General features: G+C 36.3%; 2 non-coding genes across 2 annotated transcripts; both read left to right on the forward strand.

Annotated features, from left to right (window-relative positions):
• Nucleotides 1-13,615: 13,615 nt before the first annotated feature.
• On the forward strand, nt 13,616-13,687 carry Trnap-ugg (transfer RNA proline (anticodon UGG)). Its single transcript has one exon. It is a non-coding gene; the product is annotated as a tRNA-Pro (tRNA).
• Nucleotides 13,688-14,819: 1,132 nt separating this feature from the next.
• Trnap-agg (transfer RNA proline (anticodon AGG)) lies at nt 14,820-14,891 on the forward strand. Its single transcript has one exon. It is a non-coding gene; the product is annotated as a tRNA-Pro (tRNA).
• Nucleotides 14,892-22,009: the final 7,118 nt, after the last annotated feature.

The raw sequence follows: 22,009 nt of genomic DNA on the forward strand, positions 1-22,009 counted from the left end.
TTATTGCGCTGCAGACTTTCTTTGGTTTGTCTCTATCCAAGTTTTTAATTACGTTAAGAGTGTGTTAATGGGAGACTGATAGAATTAAAGGCGTGGTGTTAACCGCTTTTGATTTTCAATAGATTATCACTGTTTTAGTTGTCGATGAACCCTTTATTGGCAACTAATTATTGATAATTAAGTTACAAACAATATGAAATTAAATAACGTGGCGCATGTTTGCATAACAGTAACAAAATATTCTGAGTGTGCCATATGGTACCTGTTACAAAATCGAATCGGTTTTAGGATATTTAGAAAAAAATATGTCTTCAGTATTTTTTTAAATTACTCAATTAGTTCGGCTAATTATTTTCTACCTGTAGGTGTACCTACCTATGTTGAGTTTTGTTTTCGGTGGGTAAGTATTTTGTTTATCTATTCCAAAAAAATCATTTCATATATTATGAGAATGTGCAAAAAATCTGAATTTAGCGACTGATCATGCGAGGTCAAAAACTCGGTATTCATTTACACATCTAATTTTTTTTACAGTAATTTTTCCACTTTTAAATTTATTCTAAGCTTAATAGCATCGGTCGCAGACGTTTCTGCTTGTAAAAAAATTAAATTACACATCTAATAATTTAATTTTTATATTTACCAAGTTATAAGTTTGTAAATTACTGTACCTACATTTGAAAGTGTTCCAGAATAAATGATTCATTCCGTCATCGGATGATGTATGTACATCTCATGATGTATGTGATATAGACGTACAATAAAATTAGTATTGGTTAATGTCAATACAATGCTCAATACGAACCTGTGATAGCTAATAATCTTGCGCGATATTGTAGACTCAACTAAAATCAGAGGATTATTTAAGCTTAGAATTAATTTAAAAGTGGAAAAATTACTGTCTTGGGTGAGACTTGAACTCACGGCCTCTGGATCGATACTCCAGCGCTCTGCCGTCTGAGCCACCAAGACCTCATCCATAGCCAGCAAATCTTTCCACCATATTATGGGTCAAGGGGACCCTAGCAACATCTACCGTAAGAGTGTTACACTTCTTAAACGGCTACCGGAGTACCGGAGAGGATTATTTATTAAATACTGGGTGGCCCATTTAGATCGGTCAGTATGGAAAAATCTGAAACTATAAGACATACGATGATCTCTTCTTAGGAACCATGTCATCGATTTTAGTAACAAGAAAAACTGCATTCATATATTAAAAAAAAATGTGTACTTAGCTCGGGAATCGAACCCGGACGTTTTGAAAAATAAAACTAACACTATTTCTATTTCTTAGATATCGATTGTGTACGTACGTGCAGTAAATGTTACTATGAAACATGATGTCTGAAATGAATAAAATGCATTGTTTTCATATGCTTTAATCTAATTTAGTAAGTTTTCGAAATGACCACCATTTTTTTCAATACATTTTACATACATTTTTTTAAATGTATGAATGCAGTTTTTCTTGTTACTAAAATCGATGACATGGTTCCTAAGAAGAGATCGTCGTATGTCTTATAGTTTCAGATTTTCCCATACTGACCGATCTAAATGGGCCACCCTGTATACAAGTATTATTTATACCCTTTCATAATTCACTGGAAATGTTATTTTATTTAATATTAAAACTTATAAAATAAACACGAGATATATTATCAAGAGAACCTTTGGCAACGTTAATGAAACTACAGATTTAAGCAAGCTTAAAGTTTGAAACTGAGTTTGATATTTATCTATTTACTCATAAATTTTACAAGATAATATAAAAATCTCTTTAATTTTCGCCTGAAACTGAAATTAACCCTTTCTGTGTTACACACAAAAACCTAAAATTACAAGTTACTTAAGAACTCGTGTAAAAGTACGTAATAAAATATCGGAAACGAGCAGACGAATCGCTTGATGGTAAGATTTATCGATTACCTATTGTACTTTTCGATTTTTGAACGGATTAAAAAATAACAACCTAAGAGATATCTAATTAATGATTGTGAAGAATTTTGATCACAAATTAGTAAATAATGTCGTCAAGTCTAAATAAAACAAGCTGTTGTAACAAATAAAGCGAGTCCTAAGGACCCCCATTAGTTGCTGCCAACTCACTGCGACAAATGGTTTGAATAATGACGATCCCCCCTTTTAAACGGCTCCATCTGCGGTTTTGACGCCAATAAATAATGGTCTTTAGGCGCCGTAGTTCTCTCACTGCATAAATAACCCATTCACGATCAGGTACGGTAAAGTTCGTAACATGTCTTGTGTTGCCATGCTATGCTGGTATAGAATACCTACTTCATACATATTTGGCACATTTATATGTAGATATGTATATGCGAGCGTGTAAGAGGTGTGCTGATAGTCGACTGGAAGGCGAGCCAACTTCCAAACCAGAGGTCGTGGTTCGAACTTCATACATACATACATACTTACATACTTAAGACACTTATACTTAACATATATACATACCTAAGACTTTTTAAATCGAAATGAAAATATTTTTACTAGTTGCTCTTCGGGGGGAAAACACTTCAAGGGAACATGCATACCCCTGCGAAGAAATTCAAAGGTGTTTCTTGTGAAGTCAAAAAATTCGCTTGGTGAACGTGCCATTAGGCACACGGAGACTCATCCTATCTTATGAGTGGATATAAAATCTTGTGAAATGTAAAGCTTTGGTAGGTACGTATCGTTACCCTATATCATGAATCTAGTATTAAACTGGATTGGGCATGAGTGGTGGGGATAACTGACAGAACGGGATAGTCTTATGTATCTTTCAGTAGGTTTGTCTTTATCACAGTCTCGCATTTTTTTTTATTCCCCACCATAAATTAGTATGGATTATGGTGGGCAACAAATAAATTCGACCAATCATAGCATCGCATTGCGTATGTTTTGTCCCTCACGGAGGCACGCGTAGACCACTTCTATAGGATGCTACCTTCTATGCCCTATATAAATATTGTCTTTCAGCTAGGCTCATAAGACTTATTCTGTTTGTAGTTAATTACCGGTAGATAGGATCTGTCAGCTGTCAACGTGACATTTCTGGTTGAAGATATGTGACTCTTAATGGTTGATCAAATTCATAACCAGTTATTACTATCAGAATAAACCTTCAGGTCGTTAATAAAAGAAGTAGCATAATTTCAGCATAACGGATTTTTATTTTAAAAGCCGTAAGAATTTTTTCTCTGTCTTAAAAAAGGTACACATGACAACTACATATGTGGTAGCAATGTCGAATTCTGTTACTTTCTCGAGTGGAATAGCGGCCCTGCACGTGGCCTAATAAATACCCAGCCAACACTGTACAATTGTATATATCTAAGATATTCTAAAGTAGACATTTCGAATTGTTATTACAAGACGAAAATTTCAAATTTCATTCCAGAAGTTTCAATTAAATTAAGTTATTTCGAGTACCTAATAGGTACTCACCGAACAAGAAAGTTTGCCCCTGATATTTGAAATATCTCGAATTATCGACGGCGCGGCGGCGAACCTGCGTGCCACAGCGTCTTCAGTAATTGTTCCGTAAGATTGCTTTACCCTTTGGGGGAGATCCGGCCTTGAATTGCGAAGTAAGTCGTGTTTGACCCGATTCAATGAGAAATAGAGCATTCTTGACACGAGTGGTGTGGAGAGAATGTTAACAATTTTATTTTGGTAGGTATTAGGTACCATGTATTTCAAAATCATTCACATTAAGGTCATAGTTTCGTACACGTTTCGTAAGACATATTTTCTTGCTATTTAGAATAGACATACTACGAGTACCCTGCCATACATAAAGGATGAATAATACCTATGGGCTATGACTCTACTGGCATTTTGACCTTTGCCATAAAAAGGCATATACTCTTTTACGCCCGCGTTTTAATGGATTAGTTAGAGCAGATCAAGCTCCAGTAAGATGTACTCTCAATACAAGATAACTCGGAATAGTATAACCAGTTTGAAGCTCGGTGCAGCGGGCCGCATGAATAAATCGTGCGGTACATTTATTCGGCTCGAGGCGGCCGCGGCGGACGCGGTATCTCGGGCTTTACGACTGTTCGACACGGGTCTGCTATCCTGGAAACATTCGATATGACTCATATGACTATATAACTGATACCTATTTCACCTGTGTTTCCAGGTTTCATATTTAATGTTAAGGGCCTACTGCAGCCGCGTCTGGCGATTCGTAAACCACGCCCGCTAGCTCTTCCCTCCCCGCTAACACGCACACATGGAAACGCTTCGCGCGCACGTGAAGTTTGTATGACCTTTTAGCACCATCTAACGTTAACTACAGAAGTTAACTACCATTATACGCGGTCGCTGCGGTCGGCCAGAAACTTAAATTCGGAAAAAATTAAAACAGATGGCGTTGTTACTTGTTCATAATAGCAAACAATAAAATAATTAATTAATAAACCTGAATATTTATTGTTGTTTTGGAAGATGTTAACAGCATAGAAGCAGCAGCGAATATAGCATATAAGTTAAGAGTATTGATAATAAGAAAATAGCACAAGAACAGAAAAGAAATTATTTTTGATAAAATATGATGAAAACAGATTTACTTGATTACGCTCACCTGACTTTGCGGTCACTAAATGCAAATTTCAACCTTATTGTTATGGGGTTACAATACCCCTGGGGTTGCAGGCGTCCATAGTCGTTATTATTATAAATGCTTTGGTTGAAATGCTTTTTAACCCTCGAATTTTTCATAGGTACAGTCACCTGCAATAATATGTTACTCTTCGACTGCCGCAAAAATATGTGACACGCTCTTATGGCTCTACAAATAAGATCTAACATGATCTAACATGAAAACGGCCATGTGTGTAACATATTATTGCAGCTGACTGTACTCGTATTCATTGTTGTATAGGTAGGTATTAATATCTTTTATCCGATCGATTTGCATTTATTTGAAATAAATCACAGTGTTTAGTAATTATATGTTTTATTGAATAAGAGATTATTTAGGTATGTAATGAATACAGGGTGCCTTTTTGAAACACTCATTTTTAGGGTTCCGTAGCCAAATGGCAAAAAACGGAACCCTTATAGATTCGTCATGTCTGTCGGTCTGTCTGTCCATCTGTCCGTAAAAAAATATTTGTTAATATGTTCCAAAATCATGGCTCATTTTTTAAGTCTCCTGACTTACCAAACATATCGCAACGAAGGCAAGGGTACAACGCGGCATCGTGAACCTAATAACGTAACGTTTCAGTTACTTTTTTAGTCGCCGACCATTTTATCCGGGGTACGAAAAGAGGTATTAGATCTATCCTGGGTCTAATATGTTATAAAACATAGTTTTTTGAAAAATGTTCGTAGGTAGTACACAAAATTTACATTTTCTTTTAAATGTGATTTGGGTCATCGTTCTCCCTGGTGATTTTTCTGGTGACCCAAGAGACATCAATTTTATTATGACTCAGGAGACTTTTTTTCTATGCACTTTGATTTTTTTGATGCGCTAATTTTGTAATCTAAAATAACTTTAAACTGCTGATATACTTATATCACTTTGCTGATGAGTGGAAGTGGAATTGAAACTTAATTTATTGTTCTCTCCCTTTACATTTTGGCATACATTTGACATGCTGCAGTGCACTCCTAACGTTAATAAAGACATAATTTTTAGAAAAAGCTTTAGGAAAACTCACTCTTGAGCTTAAAACGATTAAGTCCTTATCATATTATGTTATATTTTTAGTACAGACCCCAAATCAGTGAAAATGTCTCTTAGCCAACTAAATTTGTCTCTGGGAAAAGTACGATATCCCTAAAAATTGTACGTACATTTCGCATTTTTCTGAAGGAACGGAATTCATAAATTGGGTTATTATTATTTTTTCAGATTATTTGATTGCATTGAAATATCACCAAGATAGATAGAACATTAAGTTACCAGAAGAAAAGCATTTGTGTTCTTTTATACAGTGTGGAAAAAGTAGGTTCGATTCCCGGGCGCGACTAAGCGATTTTAAAAAAAACAACGTGTTGCATTCCGGGAGTGCCGACAGAAGTGAAAACTCAATGACTAGTCCAAAATGTCTGCAGCACTATGTATAATTGACCCATCCTCCTTTCTATTCAAAACTTTTGGTTCCGAAATTGCTGGTCAGTGAGCTTGTTTAAAATTCGAAATTCAAATTTATAGCGTTAATTGTTTAAAATTCGAATAGAAATTGTAAAGTTACCTTGCAGACCTCGCATCTAAATATATTTGGTCATGATATTTTGCGTTTTATTCACCAGTACTAGAGTTCACTTTTATTAGCGATTTCATCAAGATGTAGCTTTATTGAATTATATTTGAGTGATATAAAGTTATAATACTGTGAGATCCTCGTATTTCAGCCCGTACAAGATTATAACCTTTTTCATGTAATGTCATTGAGTTTTTCTTTATTGATTTAAATGCCATCTAAATGATTGGCAATCTAAACCTTACGGTCACATGATCGCCTTACGCTGTCTCGAGTTTATCATTTTTTCCCCACCTAAAAAAGTGCCTAGCGCCGCTAAAGAAGTTTTCACTTCAAAAATCTTTGAATGCAGTTGTTTCTTTAAAAAACAATAATGTTTCATTTAAGTAAAATGAGCAAACTTAAGGTTTTAAGGCACTTTTCCCTCCAGGGCCCATAATTTTTTTCCACCCGGTAGTAGACAACTATTTTTTTCGACTAAATTAAGTTTTATTAGATAAATCATTGATCACATGGTTCGTTTCACACATCACATCAAATCGTTTGTCATCACAATCAAAATTTGTCAAAAGTAATGAAATTTATGCCAAAAAAACATAAATAAAACATATAAATTCAACACATTTTTTTAATAAAAATCTTTCTCGTTGATATAAAAAAGCACATCTACAAATTATGTTCAAAGAATTAATATCAAAACAGATGTCATAATTAGGATTGGCTACTTTAAGAAAGGGACAGAGAGATTTAATCCTCTCGCTCTGCACGTTTTTCTCATTCCTCCTTGTCAAGCCAAAATAAACTATATAATGATAGTAACACAGTACATTGTAATATTCACTTTTTCCACGGTATCATGTCATTGTAAATTACTTATGTGAAATTGTAGTGGCGTGCGACTTTCAAACCGGAGGTCACGGGTTCGAACCCCGGCCCGTGCAAGTGAGTTTTTGTAAGTAGGGACCTTTTTTTAGTGGTACTTAAATATAATAACTTTTCGTATTATTGAAATAAAATATTTTATTCAAACAAACTTAATAATATAATAATTAAAACGAATAATATCAATTAGTTTTTAATATTTATTCAATTATTTTAAATTATTTGAGCATGAAACATACTAGATTTATTTTTATCATTACAATAGAAAAAAAGCAAAAAATATATTCTTATAGATATTTTTATTTTCAAACAAAAATAAAGCAAAAAGTTACGGTTAGATTCTGATGGCTAAATACCAAACAGCTACCGATACATTTCAATATCTGTCGAAATTTCCTAACCCGTTGTAACTGACAAAGAGTATAGATTTCGACGTAGCATGACGTAGCCTAGCAAACACGCACACATGCGTAACGTATAGGCCTGTAAGAAGGCACCATCATAGGTTTACCTCAGATTCCGTTACTACTCAATGGAGTTACGACTCAACGTTTATTGGATATTAAAATTTTACGTAATTCGGAGCGCTGCGCGAAGTGACATAGGTCTTACCTCTTTGAGGCACGACGGCCATCTAACATTACTGGCATAAAGGATGCATTTATGACTTTGACGCATGACAGAAAGAGAAACCGAACTGCGTAAAATGGGCGTTTGCTGTTGAATTCATAAAATCAAAAATCGATAATAAATCCATCGGTAAAGGATAATAAGTTAATATTTAGTTCTTTGAAAGTTAAGACGAGATGAAAACCTTTGCTGTAAGGTGGGTTGTGCTGGATATGGATGTGTTTTCTAGTTGCACGAAGCTAAAACCGAAAAATGAACACGTAAGTTTGGATTTATTTTCTATCGAGAAAATTTTAAGCATTCGTGTTTCGACTACTACGAAATCTCTTATCATATAGTCAAGAAACATATATCCGAAAATCACTACTGTTTGTTTCCGGGGCTAGCCACTGCCACCTTTCTAAGATCCTGTTATTTTTCGATGCACGGCCTTAATCGCCAGGACGATTGACACCGGAGACGGACAGCTTTCTGTACATTTCTGAGTCGGTAAGTAAATAACGTGAATGTTTACTTGTTGGAGCAGCAATATCAATGTCAATGTCAATGCCAACATGGTGAAACAGGGACCTGTTAGTTTCTTGAAGGTTTTTGCCATCATTAGTCTTCGATGATGGTTTCCTCTTACACTAAACTCACGACATCTAAAAGAGCAGCCATCATCAACTAACACTATTATAATGATTAATAAAACACGCACTTGCTTCGGCTCGACCGGCTCGCTGATTGGCTGTTGAGCTATTCGTTTGTCAGTGGTCCCCTTTAATTTTATTCAAAAAAAATATCTTTTTTGGTGTTTCACTTGGAGTTATGTCTTAGTCGTTAGTCTATAATTTCCCTTGAATTACAATACGTCGAAATTGATTCGACTTGAAACCAAATGCAAAGGTGTTATTAGGTTATTACGAACGCTTATAGAGCTTGGCTGGTAAGGGGAATCGATATAAGATTGCTCTGCAAATAAATATTCATAATTATGACGTATCTAGAGGTAAAAGGTACACAGTCAGCATCGTACTATAAAGTGTCATTCAATAGAACTTGCTATTCTTGCTAACTATACAAAAGTTACTAGTAAATTAACATTCAGTGTCAATTTTAGTATGGCGGTTTGTTTACATAGTTAGCAAACTAGTTCTATTGAATGACACTTTACTCCGAACCACTATATGTAGAGTAATATACGGATCTACGAAGCCGGCCGGTAAGAAGTTATTATTGAAGTTGAAGTAGGTACACGTTTTTAAGTCGACTCCGTTATTAAAGACTAGCTGAGGTACCCGGCTTCGCTCAGAGAGTAGACATGTGATTGTGTGGTAGTTGTAAACATCGAATGGCACCCAATATTGCAGAGTTCACAACATTCGAGAGTGTTCTGGAATATTCCATAATGATCTGGGATGTTCTCGAACATTCGACAACACTCCAGAATGTTCTAAAATGTTATGGAATGCTCTGGACTGTTCTAAAAATGTCTAGAGGGCGAAATTATCTACCCTTATATCTTCAAAAGCACCGCCCTTCAGGAAAAAACGGGAACCTTCTTCATGGAAATACGAAAAAGGCTATAAATTCCCGAATATTCTGGGATGTTCTCGAACATTTGAACTTCACGACGGATCTTGCTTTATATACCCTTACCAATAGGTAGCTCCGCTCGGATGGTCCAGAATGGTCCAGAATATTCCAGAACATTCGAAAGTGTTCTGGAATGTTCCACAATGATCTAGGATGTTCTCGAACATTTGAAAACATTCCAGAATATTCTGGAATGCTCTCGAATTCTCCCGAATGTTCTGGACTATTCTAGAAATGTCTAGCCTCCGAGACCCGAGACACCACACCAGGTACAGAACGAAAGTTCAGAATTGATCGTGAAATGTATACCATTTCACGATCAATTCTGAACTTTCGTCTATTAAGTTAAGGTTCAATATTCAATAACAATATGACTGCTTCTGGGACCGGGTCTGCGCTAAACTTTCAGCCCTTATATCTTCAAAAGCACACGCTTCAGGTAAAAACGGGAAACTTCTTCATGGACGGGAGATAGAGAGCTACCTCACCATATAACTTCCTCAGTCGTATCGGGGCTCATTTTTGAGTTTTAGCGGCACGCACATTGTACACTTTCTTTTATAATATATATATTGATTATTTTGCAACAAATTTCATTATTTAGAGAATAGACACCCAAGTCTCGAGTTTTATGAGTCTCCTACCCACCGCTCTTCTATTGGGCGTACACAACATTTGTATTCTTGTCTGAATTTAAATAGTATAATACACCTATTTGAATTTCTCTTTTAAATGAAATAGGTACTTCGCATACATTATGGATTTCAGATTGACTTTTCAATAAGTAATGCAATTTCCAGGCATTCCATTGAGCACTTACTTTATTACTAGACTAGATTAAATTGTTAAGCATTAGCATACAGTGTGTTATCTCGTGGCAGAAAAATGCTACGGGCCTTTTCAGATAATTTCTTGTTATCAAACGGTTATGGGTTTCTTCAACCAAAAATGACAATGTCCACAGTTGATAGATATTATCCATAACCGTTTGATTAGGTACCAGAAAATTACTATTACTAATACATTTTTTTTATATAGCCTATATATAGGCTATATATAATATATAGGCTATATATAATATATTGTGTCCCACTGCTGGGCAAAGGCCTCCCCTATCTTTCACCACTCGTCACGGCTTTGGTCACTCACTTTTGGTCTGCCTCTGCCTCGGGTGTCGGGTGTCGGGGGTCGTTTTATTAATTTTAACAAAAACTATAAAAGTTGTATAATTGCTTAGCATTATGCATGTACTAATTGTGTATTTCAACCTACCTACATACATGTTTGCACTTGCTAAAAGTTGGAATTTATTTGAAGGCATAGAACGCAATACCGTATTACGTAAGTAGGTAATGGGTCAATTTTCAAATAGGCATTTTTTGCTGTCCCACGGCTAAAACTCGAAGTCCATAGGTCTTAAAGACTATTTGGCACAAGACTGACACTTTCAAAGGATGTAAAATACCTAGGCATAATACTGGACGATAAACTGAACTGGAACAAACACCTAGAAAATAAACTGAACAAAGCAACAGTAGCCTTTTGGCAATGCCGGAGGATGGTGGGCAAGAGATGGGGACTTGCCCCTAACATTATACTGTGGCTGTACAAAATGGTAATAATGCCAATGATCAGCTACGGAGCGGTTGTATGGTGGCCCCGCACCCAGCTAACCACGGCAATAGATAAACTGCACAAAACACAAAGACTAGCATGTGTAGCTGCGACGAGCTGTATGAGAACTACTCCGACTGCGGCCCTAGAAACAATGCTAGGACTCCTGCCATTACACATATACATACAAAAAGAAGCGGCTGCCACAGCTCTTCGGTTGAAAAATCTAAACCTATGGACATCTTTCAGCTCACCGCACAAGAGGATCTATGACAATATGATCTCAAAACTGCCCATGCTGGAAGCACCAATTGACCAAATACCAAAAACTATGATCTTCTGGAAAGACTACGCCATATCGTTAACAGAAGATCCTAAAGAAGGACTAGACCAAACAAAACTAAGAATATTCACAGATGGCTCAAAAACAAACACAGGAACAGGATGTGGTGTCTTCTCAGAGGACCTGAACATACACATCTCAAAACCCCTGGGCGAATACAACACAGTATTCCAAGCTGAATGCGTAGGTATAATAGAAGCTTGCAATGCTATAACAAGACGAAAAGTGAAACACGAGAATATACTAATACTGTCAGACAGTAAGTCAGTACTACAAGCGCTAGGCAGTGACAAACTAACTTCGGAACTTATACTGGAATGTCATCGAAGACTTACTGAGGTGAGCAAGGAAGGCAACAAAGTAACAATCCAATGGATAAAGGGGCATAGTGGATCAAGAGGAAACGATGCAGCGGATGAACTGGCCAGGAAAGGCTCAGAGACACCGGCATACGGACCCGAGCCCATTATACCCCTTCCAATATCCTACATACACAACCAACTAGACCTACATCACAGACAACTGCATAATAAGTACTGGAATGAAATGGACACATGCAGGCAGACTAAAGATATTTTACCGGAACTGAACTACAAGCTCACCAAAATACTACTGAAAACACCTAGGCAACAACTACGTAAAATAATAGGACTTATCACAGGACATAACACACTAAACAAACACCTACACAATATGGGTAAAACGGACAGCCCCTTGTGCAGAGCATGCATGGAAGAAGAGGAAACAACAAAACACATACTCCTAGACTGTAAACAGGTAGAAACATACAGGAACAAATACCTAGGAACTCCGAGCACACTAAAAGAGGCAGTCAGCAACCTGAAAACACTGCTAGGTTTCATGGAGGAGCTGGGGTGGTTAGAGTAGCGCTACCTCGTTTCACGCAAAATAGGCACAATGGTTGTCGATTTGCGGAAAATGCCCAGAAACACTAACTAACTAACTAAGGTCTTAAAGACTAGATATGTATATATTTTCATTCAGTGTATTATAAACTTTAAAAATAATGTACAACTGTACCTTAAATATTATTTATTTCTGACAAAATCGCATTTGAAGGTCCAAAAACGGCGAAATTTGGCGTTTTTCGCGTATCCCAGTGGCGGCATAGTCCAATAAAAAAAATCATAACTTTGGATGTAGGCAACGTATTATTAATAGCTTTATATGTTTATAAAGAGCGTTTTCTAGAGAATTTATTTAATCATTTCGATAATTTAATGCGTTATTTAATAAAACAAGGGAAGCCTTTTCATCGTTGTCCCGCGCGACACTTGTTTTGTTATGACTTAAAGATACCACCCAAAATCTTTTTTGTCTATTGAATAACGATTAAATTAACTTTACGACGCAATAGTGCGGTTAGTTGGGCGTCTATCACCGTTAAGTATGCACGCGGAAAAAGTTTAATTTATGTAAAAACAGTTAAGAATCTCTGTCGATATATTTTGGTACGACTACAATGACATTTGTATGGACGCTTCATATGTTGGTACACAGTCGAAATAAAAATGTGTATTTCATAATAATAGTTGCAAATATAATGTTCAAATATATAGTAAAATAAATAAGTGAATCGGTTATATAGTGTAAGAAATTTCGCCAAAAAATATTATTGGTGACATTTGTACGGCTATTTTGACCGTACAGATGTCGATTGTGGCATACAAATGTCGACATAGTGCCATACAAATGTCAAAAAGGCGTCATACAAATGACGTCAGGGTCTTACAAATGCCACAAAATTAATAAATAATGACATAAACATTTTGATACTGCCAAATAATGTCGAAAAAATGCCATATACATGTAAAAAGCGCCTTAAAAATTGCCAAATAGTGCCATACAAATGTCGATATTTAGACGTCCATATCTAGTTAACTATAAAAAGTAGAGTGGTGCCTCTTACAGTATATTTTTTGTTGTTAAAAATCCTTCCTAAATCGATGATTATAAATCTGATTTTCTAAAAATAAAAAATTGCCATACAAATGTCAAAAAAACACCCTCTTCAAAAATTTACCTAAATTAAATTTAATAGGCATAGTTAATCACCCCCGTTAAAAATGATCATACTCGCAACTTCGCAAATAAGTTTTATGTGAATTAAATTTATACCTACCTACCGTTGTCGTTAAGACAACTTTTAAAACTGGAAACATTATCGAAGCCGTTTTTTATGCGGCTCTAATGGGTTCTTCACACTTGACGCCGCGAGGCCCGAGTTCGCATGACGTAATCGATGTAACGGTGATTTGTTTTGTTTATTACTTTCTAATAACCTTAGCGATTGTGAATTGGAATTTCGTCGCAGTCATCTATCGGCTCGTTGGTCTAGGGGTATGATTCTCGCTTTGGGTGCGAGAGGTCCCGGGTTCAAATCCCGGACGAGCCCGACTTTTTACTGTTTTATTTTGTTAAGCTTGTTTATGATTGACTTTTTTTTAAATGGAGTACGTATATTTATACTCAATTTTATTATTTACTAATCATGAGAATCTGAGAATATTATATTAAAATATGACTGAGTCATGATCATTGATCATACATGGCTTGTTTTTTAGTCAATCTGCAATCACAATCGAGAACGGTTCCGGACAACGGAACACCTCCTAAACTACTGATAAGTAAACTATAATAAAACGTATATTATATTGATAAGATATGTTTGCTTGTCAGTTGTGTATGTACCTATCTTGTGAATGAAAGGCATAAGTATATTATTAGAAATTTGGTTTACTTATACCTTTATGATTTACTTACTTAGTTGTGTAAGTAATGTACCTACTTATTTAGATGTGCATCAGTTTTTTTGATTCAAGGTACCTTCAGGTATAAATTAAAGGAAATTAAGTCATTGTCAATGCATTGAATTTTGTATTATGTATGTACACATAAGTCACATAACACTCCACTACACAATTCACCTACTTACCTACCTATACCTCCACTAGCGATATGTTAAAGCAGTTCATATAACTTTGTTATCACTGTTTTTTTGACCACAATGGCGTGTGTTTAAAAATTATATACATATAGTCACAGTCAAGTTAAAATAATTTAATTTTACTTTTAAACTACTTATGTATTTATCGAATGAATCATAGAGGTACATAGAAGATTAAACAAATAAATTCAGCTTATTGATATTGTTAATAGAAGGTTTATAAGTAGGTACCTACCTGCCTTAATTCCATTATTTTTTAAAGGAGACTATTCTAAACCATGTCAAGTAAGCTGACAGGGCTTTGACGTTGACGCTTAAAGATGCGCAAAAAAAGAAAAAAGAAAACTTTACGAGACGGGTAAATGCTAATTTTTCGGAATAATTAAAACCAACTTCGTTATCAAACGTTTTGTTTTATGGTCATATCGTCACAGCGGAGGTATGTAAGTACATACAGCCGCCATCAGATATATCTGAGCGGCCAGAGTGCGTACAAGCAAAAGCACCTTACTTAACAACTTTCTCTTCTGCGTATACGCATGTCTGAATGTTATGCTAATTTTCGGCAGTTGCCTCAACCGGCTCGTTGGTCTAGGGGTATGATTTTCGCTTAGGGTGCGAGAGGTCCCGGGTTCAAATCCCGGACGAGCCCAACAACTTTTTTTGATATTTACAGATTAGTTAAAGCCATGGAAATATTCATGCCAATATTTCCATTTACATATTTTTCTCTAGAGAGTGCCTAAATGTTCATTTGTAAATGTATAATTTATAATTAGCTTCTGCCCGCGACTTCATCTATGTGGAATGATGATTTCCGTGAAAAAAAAAAGATCATACGTCCTTCCTCGAGATACCAAAATACATACAAATCAGTTCAGACTGTTCAGAGGTTTAATCGTGAAGAGGTAAAAGACAGACAGAGTTCGCAATCATAATATTTGCAGGGTGTGATAGAGGCATGTAATGACTTCAACATTTTTTACCAACGTCTTCAATCTAAGTCAAAGCGACAAAATAATCCTTAAGAATACTTACCGACTCTTAATTATTCCGAGTAGCTGATCCAAAAAGATAATCCTGACAGTAAACTAAGGAGCAAGACGCCTCTCATTGAATTGCAAATTGTTTTGAGCCCCATTATTTGCCTCAATGGCTTTGTTAATAACGAGTGCCTGATTCAGAGCGGGACTGCAAATCACAGTGGAACCCATTGTAAATCAGTACCTACCTTAACTTCTTTCACATACCAATAAAAAATCATTTTTCTAAATGAATTTACTAATAATTATTTTATAAATCAAAACAATCAATAGGTTTATGAATTTAGATCTGTTTGTAAAAGGTTTTCAAACTATCTCGATGAAACCGACGAGGGTTCATATTTGCCTGCTGTTGGCGTGTACGAAACAATATTTGATATTTACCAGATGGTTTTTGATTAGGTAAGGAAAATATGATGGGGAAAAATGCTTCTGCACATCTGGAAAGGGATTTAATGGTGTGTCTGAAAAGTCCTGTATTCTCATTAGGATACCTTGCGATAGCAGATTAGATATAAATACAGTTGAATAAGTTCAGTCTGAGCACGAGATAAATCTAGCGTGGGTTTGGGCTTCTGTTTAAATTGCACAGGCTATTAAGATCCTCCCGACGGATACCGATAGGATAGGTATACAATATCATTAAACACATACCTACCTACTTTATGTACAAATAATGTGATTGTCATATTATTTAGAATAAGGTGGCATTTGCCAATTTTGTTTTTTGATAAATAAGTTGTTTCTAAATTGCATTGTTTTCATCGAGAAGTATTAAAATAGGTCTTAATTACCCGAAATTTGTTTTCACTAATGAGTAGTGAAAACCAATTTCGTACCTTTTTTAAATAAAAAGCGGCCAAGTGCGAGTCGGATTCGCCCATGAAGGGTTCCGTATTTAGGGGATTTATGACGTATTAAAAAAAATTACTTACTAGATCTCGTTCAAACCAATTTTCGGTGGAAGTTTGCATGGTAATGTACATCATATTTTTTTTTAATTATTTCATTCTCTTATTTTAGAAGTTACAGGGGGGGGGGGCACATTTTACCACATTGGAAGTGTCTCTCGCGCAAACTATTCAGTTTAGAAAAAAAATATATTAGAAACCTCAATATCATTTTTGAAGACCTATGCATAGGTCATATCTATTGAGTTTCAGTTCTAAGTATGGGGAACCCCCAAAATTTATTGTTTTTTTTTTTCTATTTTTGTATAAAAATCTTAATGCGCTTCACAGAATACATCTACTTACCAAGTTTCAACTGTATAGTTCTTATAGTTTCGGAAGAAAGTGGCTGTGACATACGGACGGACAGACAGACAGACAGACATGACGAATCCATAAGGGTTCCGTTTTTTGCCATTTGGCTACGGAACCCTAAAAATGGATTATTTTACCAAATAATGTTTAAACTCATTTTCTGCAAAAAATTCACAGCGAATTTCCACGTTAATATCGTAGTCATAATTCGTTTTTATCTGCTTAGCTTGTTTCGGTGCGTATTACATGAACCCACCTCGAGCGTTATCCTTATTCCAAAATATTTCGCTGGATAATAACGCATGATTCGAAAAAATCTATAAATCCGGAATTGGCTGACATTTTTGTATATGACTCATACAAATTCAAAGATTGTTTGTTAGTGCCTGTTTTTTATCTTATCTTATACCTTTAAACGAGCAATTCTTGTATATTTATTTATTTATATGTATATATATTTTGAGGATATCGGAAACGGCTCTAACGATTTCGATAATTCGGGGGCGACGATGATGATTCGGGGGCGAAAAGTCGATCTAGCTAGGTCTTTCATCTGGGAAAACGCGGATTTTTGAGTTTTTGCATGTTTTCCGAGCAATGCTCGGTCTACCAGATATTTATATTTAATATTAATTTTTTAAAGGTTTTGACGGATTCCAAAAAACAAAAACGATTTATAACCAGTTTGACTGCATGTTTTAGCTGTGCAAGAAGGTAAGATAAAATTATTCTAATTCCTATAAATAATAGCGTGCCCTTACTCGTAGTTTGCTGTCGTTAGGCTGTCAAAATATATCACGGAAAGAAAATCCGAATGGCGACTGCTACGGTGCGAATAGCTTTTTTCGGCAATATATTTTGATTTATATATGAATTATAGGGTCAGTATGAAACCAAAAGAGTGCCAACGACGGAATGATGCGGTATTTGAGCAATAAGTACCTACACAGGTTATCCCGATCCATTCACGGGGTAAAATATCGGTGGCCGAGGCGGCACAATCGGGGATTATGACATTGATTTGTTATGCAAAATGAAGGGTCCCGGGTCGGCGGTTTATCTGTCCCGCGGCTGAAGCTGTGGATATTGCGCTATTTTTTATAAACAATCAGCACTGTATTCATGCTTCCATTTTTTATATGTTATGGTGAAAAATTCATCGATGTTGAACATTCTTCTAAAAACAAAATTTGTTAATTCTCACCAAGCTTACGAACTGAATCTGTTAAACTCGTAATCGGTCTTTTGGATCTCAAAAACAGAACTCTGCCGACTTGAAATGAAATGACGTCTAGTTAAAAACGACACGAATAACAAATAACACACATGCATAAACTATAAGTACATAATAAGATTTTATGGTATACATTTTTTTTAGTAGCCTATGTGTGTGTCCCACTGCTGGGCAAAGGCCTCCCCTCTCCTTTTCCAATCCTCCCTGTGCTGAGTAAGATCCTGCCAATCCCGCTGGAATGCATCCAAGTCGTCCCGCCATCTCTTGGTATACATATGACTACTTTTTTGACGCCCGAACCAGATTCATACATCTGTTGTTTATGATTTCTTGTCTCGTTCATGCAAGTGTTAATAGTATAAATATCTGGGTGACCGAGCTTCGCTCGGAAAACATATAATAACTCGGAAATGCGCGTTTTCCCAGAGATAAGACCTAGCTAGATCGATCGATCGCCCCCGAAAACCCCTATATACCAAATTTCATCGAAATCGTTAGAGCCGTTTCCGAGATCCCCGAAATATATATATATGTCGGAGCGAGACACCAGAAAGACGTATTGCAGCATTACAGTTCATAGTTAGACGCCTGTATAAAATCGATTAGCAATGTTTGGCTACGTATTGTTTGCTTGTAACTAAATAATAAAGTTGCGCAGAGAGTATAATCCGCCATCTATTGGTGTATTGTTGTACGAAAATGACAGGTAGAAGGCTTTGGAACGTCAAGAGGGGTATCTTGAGTGAACGTAGGCACGAGCAGGCATTTTTGTCGTTATGTTGGTAGACTGGTCAGGCAGGTTTACCAACTTGAATTGGAGGCGGGAGCGGTTGGCTCCGCCGCTGGAACTGTCTTCTTGCTTCTTGATCGGACCGCGCTAGAGATCGGACGTTAGCCAAGCTCGTGCCTAATTCGCTACGTTCCTGAAGGCTTATACCTGAAGGATTATTCTGAAAGCTTATAGATTCTCACGTTGTTTAACCGTTTAGCTAAGTGTTTTATTCCAAGTGTTATTTTGATTTCTTATGTGCCATTAGAAGCTTACTTTTGTAAAATAGAAACTATGTGTTGTTTTGAAAAGATGTGTCCCGCCGAGTTTGTTGCCGGGTTAAATCTTCTCGGGTCAGAGGTGTAGGGTTGGAGCCGGTGTAGTTTGACTTAAATAAAGATTTGAACGATTTCATATGATCTTTTTATTTTTATCGAATCCGATTCCATCGTAAGATCGTTGTTATTTTGATGATTTAGTACTGAAATAATAGTAGGCACTAGTATGGTTAATGAGTCCGAATGTTTATTTCATGCGTTGGTAGCATACCTACTATTTTGGCTGTGAAGTAATACATCTAGGTACTACCCCCACGCGCCCACCGCCATTAGGACCATCCGTCGCCGACATCAGCAAGTGGGATGGATGCGGAGTTTCATGTATTGCTTACACAGCCACCTGGGAGCGTGGTGTATTTCTGGTGACCTACATTCCATAATCTGGACACTTTGTAATGGTAAGCTCACGTGTCTAACCTTGATTGAATGGTGAGTGTAATTCATTGTTATTTGGTGAGAATTATTGTGAAACTGTGAATTATGATTGAGGCAGTCGAGCATAGCGGTCGTTACGTGACGTCATCTCTGATATCGCCACGTTTCTTTGTAATTAATTTTTGTAATCCATTTAAATCGAAGCGATCTTGAGTTATTTTGATTTGAAATCCATACTGTTAATTAAAACCAAGTATTAGCTATCACGACGTGATATTATTTCATCGCTCACTTGTGAATCTACCCTCAATAATTTATTTTTCATGAAAATACAATTAATTTTTAAAATCCATTTAAATCTAAGTGATCTTAAGTTATTTTGATGTGAAATCCATATAGTTAATTAAAATCAAATATTGGCTGTCGTGACGTGATATTATTTCATCGCTCACTTGTGAATCTACCCTCAATAATTGATTTGAACATACAATTAATTTTTAAAATCCATTTAAATCTAAGTGATCTTAAGTTATTTTGGTATGAAATCCATATTGTTAATTAAAATCCAATATTGGCTGTCGCGACGTGATATTATTTCATCGCTCACTTGTGCATCTACCCTCAAAAAATATTTTTTTCATTAAAATACAATGCACCGTTAGAAATTGATCCTGCTGATTTGCCAATGCAAGGATTATGTAATCTTTACCCTGTAACGTGTAGTAATTAATAAAATTGCGACAAATTATTGCTCGTAATGCCGTGATAGATCACAAATCGTGCATACTATGGAAACATGAGCTACGCATATGAAAATTAATGTTACAGTGTCCTGCAGCCAGAGCCGAGCGAACTTGCAGACATCATACCATTACGCCCGTGACACAGAAGCAGCTGTGCATTATCTTCTGTGCTGGAGATTTGGAAATAAAAGGACAGGTTTCGTTCTAATTGTTTATTAGTGAATTTTATTTTGAGTGTAATGGCGAAGCATAACAGTCGAACGTAACTAATAAGCTGTCACTTTTCGTATTGGCCCATTTTACCGTGTTACTTATTTTTGGAATACGTGTTTGTTTGTTCATAGAAATAAAACGCACTCATTGAAGTTTAAATTTTATTCTGAGATTTTTGAAGTCCCGTATACATTGGAAACATGTTTTTTTGTGTCTGCTATGTACCTTGCATTTCATAAACCTTTTGAGTTTAGCCTGCATACATGATAAACCTGATACCGTGCAAATGATGATTTCAGTAACAGCCAGCTATGTTGAACCACATCGTGTCTCTCGCAATCTGCCGCAGCAACGGCAACGGCAAGCGGAAAGGATCAGCCTCCGTGCTTGGGTAGACCTCACCACCACCACCTTTGACTTGGTCGCGTGCATCATACTTTATTAAGCTGGTGAGCAGTTCCCATTTCGTTGGGATTATTTTGAGATGTTTTACTTCTGCATAGAAGTCTTGAGCGAGTTTCTGTTGTTAAAGCTAAAGAAGAAAGCTATCTTTAGTGATTTTGATCAGTAATGTTCAGTTTCAGTTGATCAGTTGACGCTGATAGTACCAATGGTTCTGAGTAACATAATTTAAAGACCTGTTGTGATTTTCTTTTTTTTGGAATTCACTGTTAACATTGTTTTGCTTTCGACGGATTGAAAGCTTGTACTTTCGTAGGGCTGAAATTACGCCCGATGGACTGGGCACTACTGTTTTGCTTTCGATAGACTGAAGGGCACGCCCGATGGACTGGGCAATACTGTCATGCTTTCGATGGACTGAAGGCACGCCCGATGGACTGGGCAATACTGTTTTGCTTTCGATGGACTGAAAGTATGCCCGATGGACTGGGTATTGTTTAGTGACCGCATCAGAAGTGCCGGAGCATGTAAGAGGTGCACGTGGTCTGCTTTTTATGTGCAGAATGCTCTTTGCGAGGAGTAGCACTTACGCAGCTGAGATGGTTACTTCTGACGAGGGTCTGGTATCTGCCGAAGGACTGGCAATGCACCGAAGGACTGGTGTTGTTTTGTTAAAAATGAATTCCCGTTTATGTACTGTGTTCATATGAGTAAAATTGGAACTATCAATTTTATTCAGAATGTTATTTACTTTAAGATGACTTACAAAAATTTAGATCACATATGACCAATTTTTTTTATGCCAGATAATTTCCCCGTAAATTGATATTGACGACAATAGTAGTGATACTGTCGAGCCATTGCTTAATTCATTAATTAGAGCTGTTGTGATTTGTGTTTTTGATGCAAACATCAATTGATCCTTGGATTGTTTTGTTTTCACATAAATTTGAGAGTATCCGCCAGATGGAGGCGATGATTATTAGAGCGTATCCGTTAGATAGCGGCGATGATTATACTGATGATTATTTTATTTAGTCGTTGCTCGATGGACTATTTTTGACTAGAGAATTGAGGATTGTTAAAGTAATCTAGAACAATTATTTTTTCTGGTTTGATTGAAAACAAAGTTTGATTTTAATAGTAATTTGAGTGAGACCCAAATTGTTGGTCAGGAATGACCGAGCGATGAGATACTGTGCTGTATGTTTTGTTTCAGTATCAAATGCATACACCCACACACGAGGACGTGTGTAGCGCAGGACGGCCGTGTCGGAGCGAGACACCAGAAAGACGTATTGCAGCATTACATTTCATAGTTAGACGCCTGTATAAAATCGATTAGCAATGTTTGGCTACGTATTGTTTGCTTGTAACTAAATAATAAA

This window comes from Cydia amplana, chromosome 5 (assembly GCF_948474715.1).
Source record: "Cydia amplana chromosome 5, ilCydAmpl1.1, whole genome shotgun sequence".
Lineage (NCBI taxonomy): Eukaryota > Metazoa > Arthropoda > Insecta > Lepidoptera > Tortricidae > Cydia > Cydia amplana.